Consider the following 12,687-nt stretch of genomic DNA (forward strand, 5'->3'; position numbering starts at 1 on the left):
CCAAATGTTTCAAAACACAAGAGTTGTAAGCACGAGGCAAAATATAACGCAACCGCCCATTTGAATCCGCTTGAAGACTATCAACTCATACGCTTCTCCCCCTTTTGTCAGTAATGACCAAAAAGGTTTGAAGACATAGAGCATCTACTCGTCTTCTTGATGAGTAGGTGAAGCAGCAGGGTTGTCGTCGTTGGGTGGCGGTGCAGATGAACTTGGTGCAGTGTCGATGCGCGGAGTAGTAGTTGGAGGTGGTGAAGTAGCATCATCTTCATCATTGATCACTCTGGCATTTACCGTTGCCACGGAGGAAGAATATTTAGAGTCTTCAAGAGATGGAGTTCTTCGTAAGACAGCATTCCGTGGAGGAGTGGAGTCAAACTGAAATCTTTCATTGAAGCCATCGTCTTGAAGATCTGCTTCAGCACTAAGCAGGGTCAAACTCTTCCATGATCGCCGGCAAGTTTCGTGAGCAACAAAGGCATTCTTGGTGGCAAGGTTGCGAATGCAATTGACATCCACCAAGAGGCTTTGCATCTGTCTCTTGAGCCAAAAGTGATGTTTATCCTGTTTCTGATGAAGGGCCACAAGAAGTTCTCGATCATTGAGAACGCGAGAATGCTTCTGAGGCCTTTGGGCAATGGTGCTTTCAGTGGCTTTAGTAGGTGCTCGATGAGGCAGATGAGTATTTCCAGCCAATGGATAGATTCGTGTAGCTGCTTGAACACCTTCAATGGGTTGAGTGAAGCTTTGGTGCTCGGCATTCTGAAGACAAAGAGGCTTCTTGGCTGGGTCAGGATATATAGCTTCAACTGACATATCAACCTCAGGTAGAAAAATCACATGATTGCGAGCAGAAGGTTGATAGTTGACAGTAGAGTGTCGCTTTATGAGGCGCATGACCCATGGAGCATAAAACTTCAGACCAAAGAGATCAGAGCCGGAGGCAGAAAGTTGTCTGATGAAGAAATCTTGTGCATTGAAGCTGATGCCATTGAAAATGTAGAAGACCAAAGTCTTCATAGCTCCTTCAAGCTTTGCCGCTGATGAATGTCCTTTGATAGGCCATAGAGTCCGCCTGATGATGTGATATATGGTGCGTGGCAGATACTCAAGGTCTTCAACAAAGAACTCAGTTGGATATTCAGCGTCACGGGGCAAAGGCTTCATCATGCTCAGCATCTGACTCATATTGGGTTCAGGCCTATGAAAGATGCTTTCCAGGGCATTATGACGATGTTGACAGCCAGGTTCATAGAGTTCTCCAGGAGTGGACAGGCCTGTAAGCTCGATGATATCCATAGCTTTGGCTTCATGATGAATGTTTCCGGTCATCCACTCGAGAACCCAAGTCTTCGTATCTCTGTTGTAGCCGCGAATGTGCAGTGTGGCATAGAATTGAAGCAATAGTTCTTCATTCCAGTGTTCTTTATCTGTGACAAAACTGAGCAGCCCAGCATCACGAAAGCAGTCAAGTGCTTCTTCTAAGCAGGGGAGTCCAGTAATGGCTTCAGTGTCGAGGCGCATATGACAGAAGATGCGCCCTTGATCATACATAACACAGGAGTAATAGCTTCACTGCTGATGACTGCAGAACCGATCTGATGCAATTCTTGGCTTCATGTAGGGGTTCTTTGAGCTGTCAAAGAATGTGTTGTGGCTCTTGAAGCCATTTGCATTGAAAGACCCGACAGCGGTGGCAGTACCAGGAAACCTTGGCAGTCTTGGCTTGGGCTTCTAGACTTGAGGCCTATGCTCAACATGATAGTCAAATTGAGGACCAGAGACATTAGGCGGAGGGACCAGAACAGGCCATCTGACTGTTGTTAGCTCTCCATGGTTATATGCCTGCTCAATTGTATAGGGCCTTGGTGGCGGAACAGGAGCAGTGGCAGCAACTGAGGCTTCAGGCTGCACAACAGGTGCTTCAGAAGCACTAGCCTCACTAGCTTCAGGTGCAGTGGCCGCATTAGTTTCAGGCACACTGGTTGTTGCAAGCTCCACATTAGCTTCAGCCATGACAATGTCATCGGCTTCACTTGCGTTGGTTGTGGCAGCTTCAGGATTTTCAACCTCCACTTGAGGTGCTCGAGGGTCAGGCATTGACACGTTCACTTCATGAACTATTTCTTCAGGAATGGGGGGAGTAGAGACACGTTCTTCTTGACGTTCTTCATCGGCTGATGCAGCCGGATTGTCTTCAGCAGCAGGTGCTTCAGACGCAGAGACATTCACAACAGGAGTGGCTTCTGAAAACACTTGACGTGCAACAGGTTGATGATGCACTTCTCCTTCTGGAACGCTCGGAAGAGGAGCTTGAGGCCTTGGTCCTTTGAGAAGCCTTTGAAGTACTGGCGACGCTTTTGGATATGGAGTGGCAGGCCCTCATCCTCTTCAGCTTGTACGGATGTTGTGACTTGTTGTTGGTGGGGAGTGTTGGGGGAGTCTTGTTCTTGCGGGCGATCAGCCCATGAATCATCCTGTGCAATTGGCGTCAAAGGACGACCAATGCTGATGAGTTCGCTGTTCGTACGAACAGGTGATGATACCACATTGTATTCGATCTGAGGAAGAACTTCATCATCTTCAACATTGTCATGATGACCAATGTCTTTAGCAGTGGTGGGTTCAGCTGCTGGAATATCTTCAGCTTCAGGAGCCTCTATGGAAGCAGGCTCATGAACAGTCATGTGAAGTTCTTGGGATGCAGATGCAGGATGAATCACTGAGATGGGTTCAACAAAAGGGGGTTCTGTGGGAGCAGCCCGATTCTTCTTGGTCTTGCGCTTCTTCTTGGAGGGAGTGGCATCAGAGGCTTCGGTATTCTTCCTCTTTCTGGCTTCTGCCTCTACAGCTCTCGTCTTCTTCTGTTCTGAAGCGGTTGTGGTGACCTTTGGCTTCGAGCCAGTCATGCTACTTGGGAAGATAATACGTGGAACTTCTTGGCTTGAAGGCGCAGGCTGATCAGCAGGAAGCTTCTTCCTTTTCTTTGCTGCCATCCTGGGGTCAATGCCAGGACGGCCAAGTGACTTGCGCTTCTCAGCCTCATTGTAGGCAAGCACACACTTATCAGCCAAACTCTTCATGCGCTCACGAGAGCCTTGAGCTTCTTGGCGCTTCTTTAGAAAAGCTTCTTTAAGCTCATGCATCATGACTTTGAAGTTTTGGACGTCTTGAACACTTAGCTTGGCCACATGCTTCTTGAATTGAGCCTTCTCATAATCAATCTTGTTCTTGAGCTCAACGATTTGCTGAGCGAGAGCCAGCTCAGAAGCAATGGCGCCATTGAAAGAGACGTTGAGGCCAATTGGAAGCTGTAAATCTTCAAAGCTGACGTTTGGGGTGTCGAACCACTCATCAATGAAATTGTGAATGATGGCCACATCAAAGAGAGGCAAATTGCTGAAGATTTCTGCTTCTTCCTTGCTCTTTATCAGCTGCTCAAGAGCATCATCCGCAAGATCTTCATCACTTGATAGATCAATGGGTTCTTCACGCAGAATGGCGGCAGGAGTCAAGGCTTGATCAGTATGCCTGACAAGTTGCTTTTTCTTCTCCGTCTTTTTGGAGATACGGGATTGATCTTCAGACTGCACACTGGCTTTAGGAGGTGCAGTGGCCAATGGCTTCACACGAGAAGCTTTTGGAGGTGCGGCTGATGATGAAACCTTAACCTTCTTTGGCTTCTTCGGCCTTGGAGTAGGAGCAGGGGCTTCATCAGAATCAGCATCATTGTTGGGATGATCCACTCTGGCACCATGAACCAAGACGTAGGAGATGAGACCATCAAGGTTTGCAAAGGGGCCAATTCTATTCTCTTCAGCTTCATGTGTCCCATCCTCACGGGGAGCAGAGGGACCAGGATTGAAGTCTAATTCCCATGACTTCTTGTTTTCCTTTGCTGAAGACATAGCAAACTGGAAGTTGCGCTTGAAGAGATTGTCGTCGCGACACCAGAGAAATGATGATGGGTCGGCTTCTTCAGGCTGTGGCCCACAGACCATGCAAGGATAGAATTCTTGCACAATGGCTTCAGCTCTGTTCTTGGGGGGAAGGCCTCGATAGAGAATATCACCCCAAGGGCTCTTGATAGCATATTTCTCTGCGTACTCCTGGGTGACGAACTTGTACTTGTACCACTGTTCAGCCCAATAGCGTCGAATCCATTGGATTCGAGTCTTGCGTTGGTTGTAATCTTCTTCAGGATCTGTTTTATACATTTCTGCCAGATCCTCAGGCAGATCCTTCGAAGTTCCCCCACAACGCTGTCTGCCACCCTTCCTTGCTGATTTTTCTGCAGCCATGAACTTCAAGCTGAATGGCTTCAATACGTTCAGAGGCTTCAGAGATTTGCGCTTGCTGGTCAAGCAGGAACTGGCTTCAGGAGAATTGAAATGATGCTGTAAGTATTCTGCAAACGAATGCAGACTATGAGAACCAAGGGATTCTCCCACGGACATGTACCTGTGACAGCATTAGAGATGCGAGGGAAGGGGAAGAGGTCATATGCATTCTCAGAAGATTTTGAAGATAAATCAGTTTGAAGACATTGACCTCATGATGCGAAGACATTCATTTATATGTGGTGAGTTGGTTCCAGATTTGTACCAATCCGTGAATAAGTACAAGTGAGGAATCAAACTAGATAGGAAATCTAAGTGAATAGACTAGGCATTATGAGATGCAGATAGAATATATCTAACATTTAGTAGGCAGAAACCACTTTCGGTAAGTAGGATGAATCTATGAAGATCAAAAAGGTGGTAAAAATAGAGTTATAATTACCGCACGACGAACTGCTAGATGGGAAGAATGAGAGACCGAGCAGTTCAGTCCACCGTGCCCTAACTTGGCGACGGAGGACACCTACGGCGACGGCGGAGAGGACGATGTCCGCGGTCGGCGTGAGGACGGCGTCGGAGAAGTCGCGGCAGCTAAGCGCTTCGTCGCCAGCATCGTCGCGAGCTAGCGGTGGCGCTAGGGTTTTGAAGGAGGTGGAGAGGTGGAAGAAGGATTTCTTTACCGCAGGGGACAAGTATTTATAAGTAGGTGAGAGACACAGCGCAATTACGCTGGTGCCCCTGGCGGTTCACATCTGAGGGGTACGTGGCAAGCATGCAACATACTTAGTATTGTCCCACGTTCCCACGCCCGCCAAGTATGTCGGATGTTCGTTCTGGCTTCTCCAGATATCGACAATTTAGATGATTCATTTAAGTAGGACTTGATGTTTTGTCTCTGTGTCTTCTGCTGACAAGGATGCAGAGAAGACATTCAACAGTTTCAATAGAATGCATATGATTTGGACAGATAGAGTTTGAGATAGTAAGCATAGAGAGATTAGGGTCCGATCACATTCACTTAGTTCAAAAGATTCAACTTGAAGACATAGCTATAAGTGAATGCTGTAGAGGACAGAACGCTAGTATATATAGATATATGCAATCAACTCATCATAGCGCAGAAAATCATGAAGATAAATAGAAACTGACGACAAACCAAATGTGAAGTCTTTGCAAAATAACGCCATGAGTGAAACACTTCAAACAGAGAAATTTGGTGGTGGCGTTACCCACTGTATAGGAAGTATTAGACCCATACACGGCGCACAATTATCGTGGCGCTCCGAAGTCAAATTCCATGTTAATGTATTCACACTCAGAGTGTAAATCTTCATTGATTGAAGATATACATTGCTTTGTGTGTTGCACATCTAAGTCATCAACATGCATAAGTGTTAGGATGTGTGCCTGATCACAGGACATTAGAGGATTCCAAGATATTTAGCTCACACCGTAACTTGCAAAACTTTTTCTCATCCAAGGGCTTTGTGAAGATATCTGCTAGTTGCTCTTTAGTGTTGACGTGCATGATATCTATATCTTTCTTCATAACATGATCTCTGAGAAAGTGATGACGTATTTCAATGTGCTTTGTCTTCGAGTGTTGGACTGGATTGTTGGCAATCTTGATGGCACTTTCGTTGTCGCAGAAGAGAGGGACTTGCTTCAGATTGATGCCATAGTCCTTGAGAGTTTGCTTCATCCACAGAAGCTGAGCACAACAGGATCTAGCAGCAATGTATTCAGATTCAGCAGTTGAGAGTGATACACAGTTCTGCTTCTTTGAAGACCAACAGACAAGTGATCGACCAAGAAAATGACATGTGCCTGATGTTGACTTGCGATCCTCCTTGTCACCACCATAATCAGCATTCGAGAATCCAACCAGATCAAACCTTGAGCCCTTTGTATACCATAATCCGAGTGTTGGGGTGTAAGCCAAATATCGAAGAATTCGCTTCACAGCTAAGTGATGCGATTCCTTTGGTGCCGCTTGGAATCGAGCACACATGCAAACACTAAGCATAATATCTGGCCTAGATGCACATAAATAAAGCAAAGAACCAATCATGGAGCGGTATACCTTTTGATCGAACTCTTTACCATTGTCGTCGGGACCAAGATGATGTTTGGCTGGCATTGGCGTCGTGTAACCTTTGCAATCTTGCATGCCGAACTTCTTCAGGCAATCTTTGAGATATTTTTCTTGAGATATGAAGATGTCATTTCTTTGTTGACGAATTTGAAGACCAAGGAAGAACTTCAGCTCTCCCATCATGGACATTTGATATTGCTCTTGCATCATCTACCCAAACTCGTCACTGTACTTCTGGTTGGTGCAGCCGAAGATTATGTCATCAACATATATTTGGCACACAAACAGTTCACCATCATATGTCTTCGTGAAGAGTGTGGGATCGAGGGATCCCGGTTTGAAGCCTTTACTTTTCAGGAAGTCTTTGATTGTATCATACCAAGCGCGAGGAGCTTGTTTGAGGCCATACAGTGCTTTGTTGAGTTTGTACACCATATCAGGATGTTTTGGATCTTCAAAGCCAGGTGGTTGTGCAACATATACTTCTTCTTCAATCTTGCCATTGAGAAATGCACTCTTTACATCCATTTGATATAGCAGGATGTTGTGATGATTTGCATAGGCTAGCAGTATGCAAATGGCTTCAAGCCTAGCAACAGGAGCAAATGTTTCATCGAAGTCAATTCCTTCAACTTGAGTATATCCTTGAGCCACAAGACGTGCTTTGTTTCTGACGACTTGACCATGCTCATCTTGCTTGTTTCGATATATCCATTTTGTTCCTATAATGTTATGCTTGCGAGGGTCAGGTCGCTTGACAAGTTCCCAAACATTATTCAGCTTAAACTGTTGAAGTTCTTCTTGCATGGCTTGAATCCATTCAGGTTCCATAAAAGCTTCAGCAACTTTCTTGGGTTCTGATATTGACACAAATGAGAAATGCCCATAGAAATTTGCTAACTGTGTTGCTCTTGAGCGAGTAAGCGGACCAGGCGCATTGATGCTGACAATTATCTTCTCAATTTGTACTTCATTTGCAACACGAGGATGAACTGGACGAAGACCTTGCTCATGCTGATCATTGTCATCATTGGAAGTATTATCTTCGGTCTGAGCATTGTCTTCAGGTTGGTTTGGTGCAGAAATGATAAGTTCCTCTTCAGGCTGTGCTTCAGAGGGCATGATCTCACCAGTTCCCATCAACTTGATAGATTCACAGGAAGGAGCTTCATCAAGTGTACTTGGCAGAATTTCTCTTTGTGAACCATTGGTTTCATCAAATCGCACATCCACTGTTTCAATGATTTTGTAGTGGAAGAGGTTGAAGACTCTGTAAGAGTGCGAATCCTTTCCATAGCCAAGCATGAAGCCTTCGTGAGCTTTGGGTTCAAATTTTGACTTGTGATGGGGATCCTTGATCCAGCACCTAGCACCAAAGACTCTGAAGTAGCTAACATTTGGCTTCTTGCCAGTGAGGAGCTCATAGGATGTTTTGCCCAGAAGCTTATGGATGTAGACACGGTTGATGATGTGACAAGCTGTATCAATGGCTTCAGGCCAGAACTTTCTTGGTGTCTTGTACTCATCGAGCATTGTGCGAGCCATCTCAATAAGAGTTCTGTTTTTGTGCTCAACAATGCCATTTTGCTGTGGTGTGTATGGAGCAGAAAATTCATGAGTGATTCCCATTGTATCTAGATAAAGATCAAGGCCGGTGTTCTTGAATTCAGTGCCGTTATCACTTCTGATATGCTTGATCTTGACGCCATAGTTGTTCATTGCTCGATTGGCGAATCGTCTGAAGACATCTTGTACTTCAGTCTTGTAGAGAATTATGTGCACCCATGTGTATCTTGAGTAGTCATCAACAATGACGAAGCCATAGAGACACGCCGTTGTTGTGATGGTGGAGTAATGGGTAGGTCCAAATAAGTCCACGTGTAGCAGCTCGAAGGGTTGAGATGTTGTCATGATTGTCTTTGAAGGATGCTTGGCCCTTGTCATCTTTCCAGCTTCGCAGGCACCACACAGATAATCTTTCTTGAACTTGACACCTTCGATGCCTATGACATGCTTCTTTTTGACGAGAGTGTGCAAGTTCCTCATGCCTGCATGCCCCATCCTTCGATGCCAGAGCCAGCATTCTGAAGCTTTTGCAAGAAGACATACGGCAAGTTTTGGACCTGCTGAGAAATCTACCATGTATAGATCACCTTTCCTATACCCTTCAAAGACTAGAGATTTGTCAGATTCCATTAGTACAAGGCAACGATATTTTCCAAATATCACAATCATATTTAAGTCACAAAGCATTGAGACAGACATTAAGTTGAATCCAAGGGATTCAACAAGCATCACTTTATCCATGTGTTAATCCTTTGAGATTGCAACTCTACCTAGACCCAATACTTTGCCTTTACCAGTGTCAGCAAATGTGATTTGACTCTTGTCGGATGGACGTAAGGTTGAGTCCATGAGAAGACTTTGATCACCAGTCATATGATTAGTGCATCCACTGTCAATAATCCATCCTGAAGCTTTTGGTGACATGCCCTACAGTGCAGTTAGGAGGATAGGCTTCACAATGTATGTTGTGAAGCATAAGCATTTGATGCACACTTGGATTATCACAGCATAGATGAAAGTTAGCACACAGTATGACAGGTAAGTGATTCATATGTGGAATACATAGTAAGTCATTCTATCATGCGTCCCTTTATGTTTTAGGTCCCCAGCAATTATATCGGACGCCATTGATTGCTGGCTGGAGACCACATTCTGCAAAAGAGAGTTAATTCTTCTTCACCACCCACATTTTCAGGGGTGGCTTAGAAGCAATGAGTCTAAGTGCAGCATCTGAGAATTTCGGCTTTGAAGCCCTAGCAAATAGCCTTGCAGGAGATGAATGATACTCATGTGAATAAGCAGAAAAGTTCTTAGTTCTATGAACATAGCGATTTGAAGACACGCGCTCATATTCATGAGTCTGAGTATGATTTCCCTGCAAAGCATTGGCGTTAGGGTGCCTCAAGTGAGTCCTGTGTTCGTAAGTAGCCATTGGACCATATGATGCCTTTGGTCTGGGGTTTGTCTTCTTCCCTGGTGGTGTCATGATGACATTCACTGGAAGATTCTCAAGGCAGCTTTTGGGAACCCAGATCTTCTTCATAGGAGGTCCATTCCTGCAGTTAGTACCAATATACCTGGCAAACACTTCATCATTCTGATTTTTGAACAGTTTATAGTTTGCATCAAAGGATTCATCAATGATAATAGGATTAGCACAGGTAAATCCAGATAAAGTAGATGGATCCACTGAAGGTTCCTTTGCAGCAACCCATGTGGTTTTGGGATACTGCTCAGGCTTCCAGTAGGAACCATCAGCATTCATTTTCCTCTCGAACCCAACACCCTCTTTCCTAGGGTTTCGGTTCAGAATCTGCTTTTTGAGGACATCACAAAGTCTCTGATGCCCTTTCAGACTTTTATACATCCCTGTTTCAAGCAATGTCTTCAACCTAGCATTTTCATCAGAAATAGTAATGGTATCCTTAGAAGAGGGGTTAGTTACCACATCAGTAGTTGAAGACAGGGCAACAGTAGCAGCAGTGGAACATTCAGCAATAGAGGTAGCGTTATCACGCTCAATTCATTTTAAGCATGGTGGTTCAAATTCATCCTGAGCGGGACCGATCTGTTGAGCACGAAATGACTCATTCTCTTTTTGAAGATCTTCATGAGACACTTTCAGTTTCTCAAGCTCTTGCTTCCTTTGAAGATAATCATAGGAGAGCTTTTCATAAGTGGTTGAGAGCGTCTCATGAAGACTTTAAAGTTCTTGATACTTAGCATGAAGATTTTTTATGTCTTCAACTAAGGACTGTGAACGTGTCATTTCTGCGTCCAACAGGTCATCGCTTTTGTCTAACAGTTTTTGAGTATGTTCCATAGCCCTTTGTTGTTCAGTAGCAATTTTAGCAAGTGTTTTGTAGCTGGGTTTAGATTCACAATCAGAGTCATCTTCACTTGATGTTTGAAAGTAAGCATCGCGCGATTTTACCTTGGAACCGCGTGCCATGAAGCAGTAGGTGGGAGCAAGATCGTCCTTGTCATCATCAGCGTTGGTGTGGGAGTCATTGTCTTCAGTGTTGAAGATGGACTTTGCGATGTAGGCTGTGGCCAGAGCCAGACTTGCAACGCCAGAGTCGGACTCAGCTTCAGATTCCACCTCTGCCTCCTCAGACGCAGACTCCTCCTCTGAATCCATTTCTTTGCCAACAAAAGCACGAGCCTTGCCAGATGAGCTCTTCTTGTGAGATGAAGACCTTGATGAGGACTTGGAAGAAGACATTCGAAGATTTCTTCTTCTTCTTGTCATCGGTGTCATATTCCTTGCTCTTCTTCTTCTTCTTCTCGTTGTTCCACTGAGGACACTCAGAGATGTAGTGCCCAGGCTTCTTACACTTGTGACATGTTCTCTTCTTGTTGTCTTGAGTGGAAGCTTCATCATTTCTTGAACTGGATCGTGAAGACTTTCTGAAACCCTTCTTCTTGATGAATTTCTGGAACTTCTTCACAAGCATAGAAAGCTCCCTTCCAATGTCTTCAGGATCGTCAGAACCGCAGTCAGATTCTTCTTCTTCAGATGAGGAAACAACTTTTGCCTTCAAAGCACGAGTTCGGCCATAGTTGGGGCCATAGATATCTCTTTTCTCAAAAAGATGGAACTCATGTGTGTTGAGCCTCTCAAGTATATCAGACGGATCGAGTGTCTTGAAGTCAGGACGTTCTTGTATCATGAGGGCAAGGGTGTCAAAGGAGGTGTCAAGTGATCTCAGCAGTGTCTTGACAATTTCATGCTTGGTGATCTCAGTGGCGCCGAGAGCCTGAAGCTCATTTGTGATGTCGGTGAGGCGATCAAACGTGAGCTGGACATTTTCATTGTCGTTTCTCTTGAAGCGATTGAAGAGATTGCGAAGAACACTGATCCTCTGGTCTCTCTGTGTAGAGACGCCTTCATTGACCTTGGACAGCCAGTCCCAAACTATCTTTGACGTTTCCAGAGCACTCACATAGCCATACTGTCCTTTGGTCAGATGACCACAAATGATGTTCTTTGTAGTCGAGTCCAGTTGAATGAACTTCTTGACATCAGTAGGGGTGACACCTTCACCAGTTTTGGGAACGCCATTCTTGACGACATACCAGAGGTCGACATCAATGGCTTCAAGATGCATGCGCATCTTATTCTTCCAGTAGGGATATTCTGTTCCATCGAACACGGGGCAAGCAGCGGAGACTTTGATTATCCCTGCAGTCGACATAGCTAAACTCCAGGTGGTTAAACCGAATCACACAGAACAAGGGAGTACCTTGCTCTGATACCAATTGAAAGTGCTAGTTATCGACTAGAGGGGGGTGAATAGGCGATTTTTATGAAAGTCTTCAAAACTTGGAAGTTTCGAAGACAAACAATAGAAACAACCTAATTGATATGCAGCGGAAGATAAACTACAACAAGCAAGCCATAATCATGTATGCAATAGCATTAACGTTCGAAGATTAATAGCAGCTAGGTAGTAGGATCAGGATGGAAGATAGTATGAAGCCAATCAACAATAGTAGTCAGGCAATGGAGTCATTCAGATAAGACGATAAGCAATGACTTCACGAAGACAAACTCAAAGTAAGGAGGGAAGAGATAGAACCAGTTGCTTGTTGAAGACACAGGATTTGTTGGACCAGTTGCTTGTTGACCCGGCAATCAACTCAGAAGACCGTGTCTTCACCTTATTCCCCTTGAGCTAAGGACACTTAGTCCTCGCCCAATCACTCTGGTAAGTCTTCAAGGTAGACTTCCAAACCTTCACAGACTCCGTTCACCCGGCAATCCACAATGACTCTTGGATGCTTAGAACGAGACGTCTAACCGGCTGGAGGATGCACAATCCTCAAGTGTAATAAGTCTTCAGGTCACACAGACAGAAAGACTTCAGTGATGCCTAACACTCTTTGGTTCTGGGTGTTTGTGCTTTGTCCTCGCAAGGATTTCTCTCTCTCAAATGCTTCAAGGTGGGTTGCTCTCAAACGACAAAAGTCGTATACTAACTCTGAGCATCCACCGATTTATGGTGTAGGGGGTGGGCTATTTATAGCCACTAGGCAACCCGACCTGATTTGTCCGAAATGACCCTGGGTCACTAAGGAACTGACACGTGTTCCAACGGTCAGATTTCAAACACACACGGCAACTTTACTTGGGCTACAAGCAAAGCTGACTCATCCAACTCTGGATAAGATTTGCTCTCATTG

Source organism: Triticum aestivum, chromosome 4B, assembly GCF_018294505.1.
Source record: "Triticum aestivum cultivar Chinese Spring chromosome 4B, IWGSC CS RefSeq v2.1, whole genome shotgun sequence".
Classification (NCBI taxonomy): domain Eukaryota; kingdom Viridiplantae; phylum Streptophyta; class Magnoliopsida; order Poales; family Poaceae; genus Triticum; species Triticum aestivum.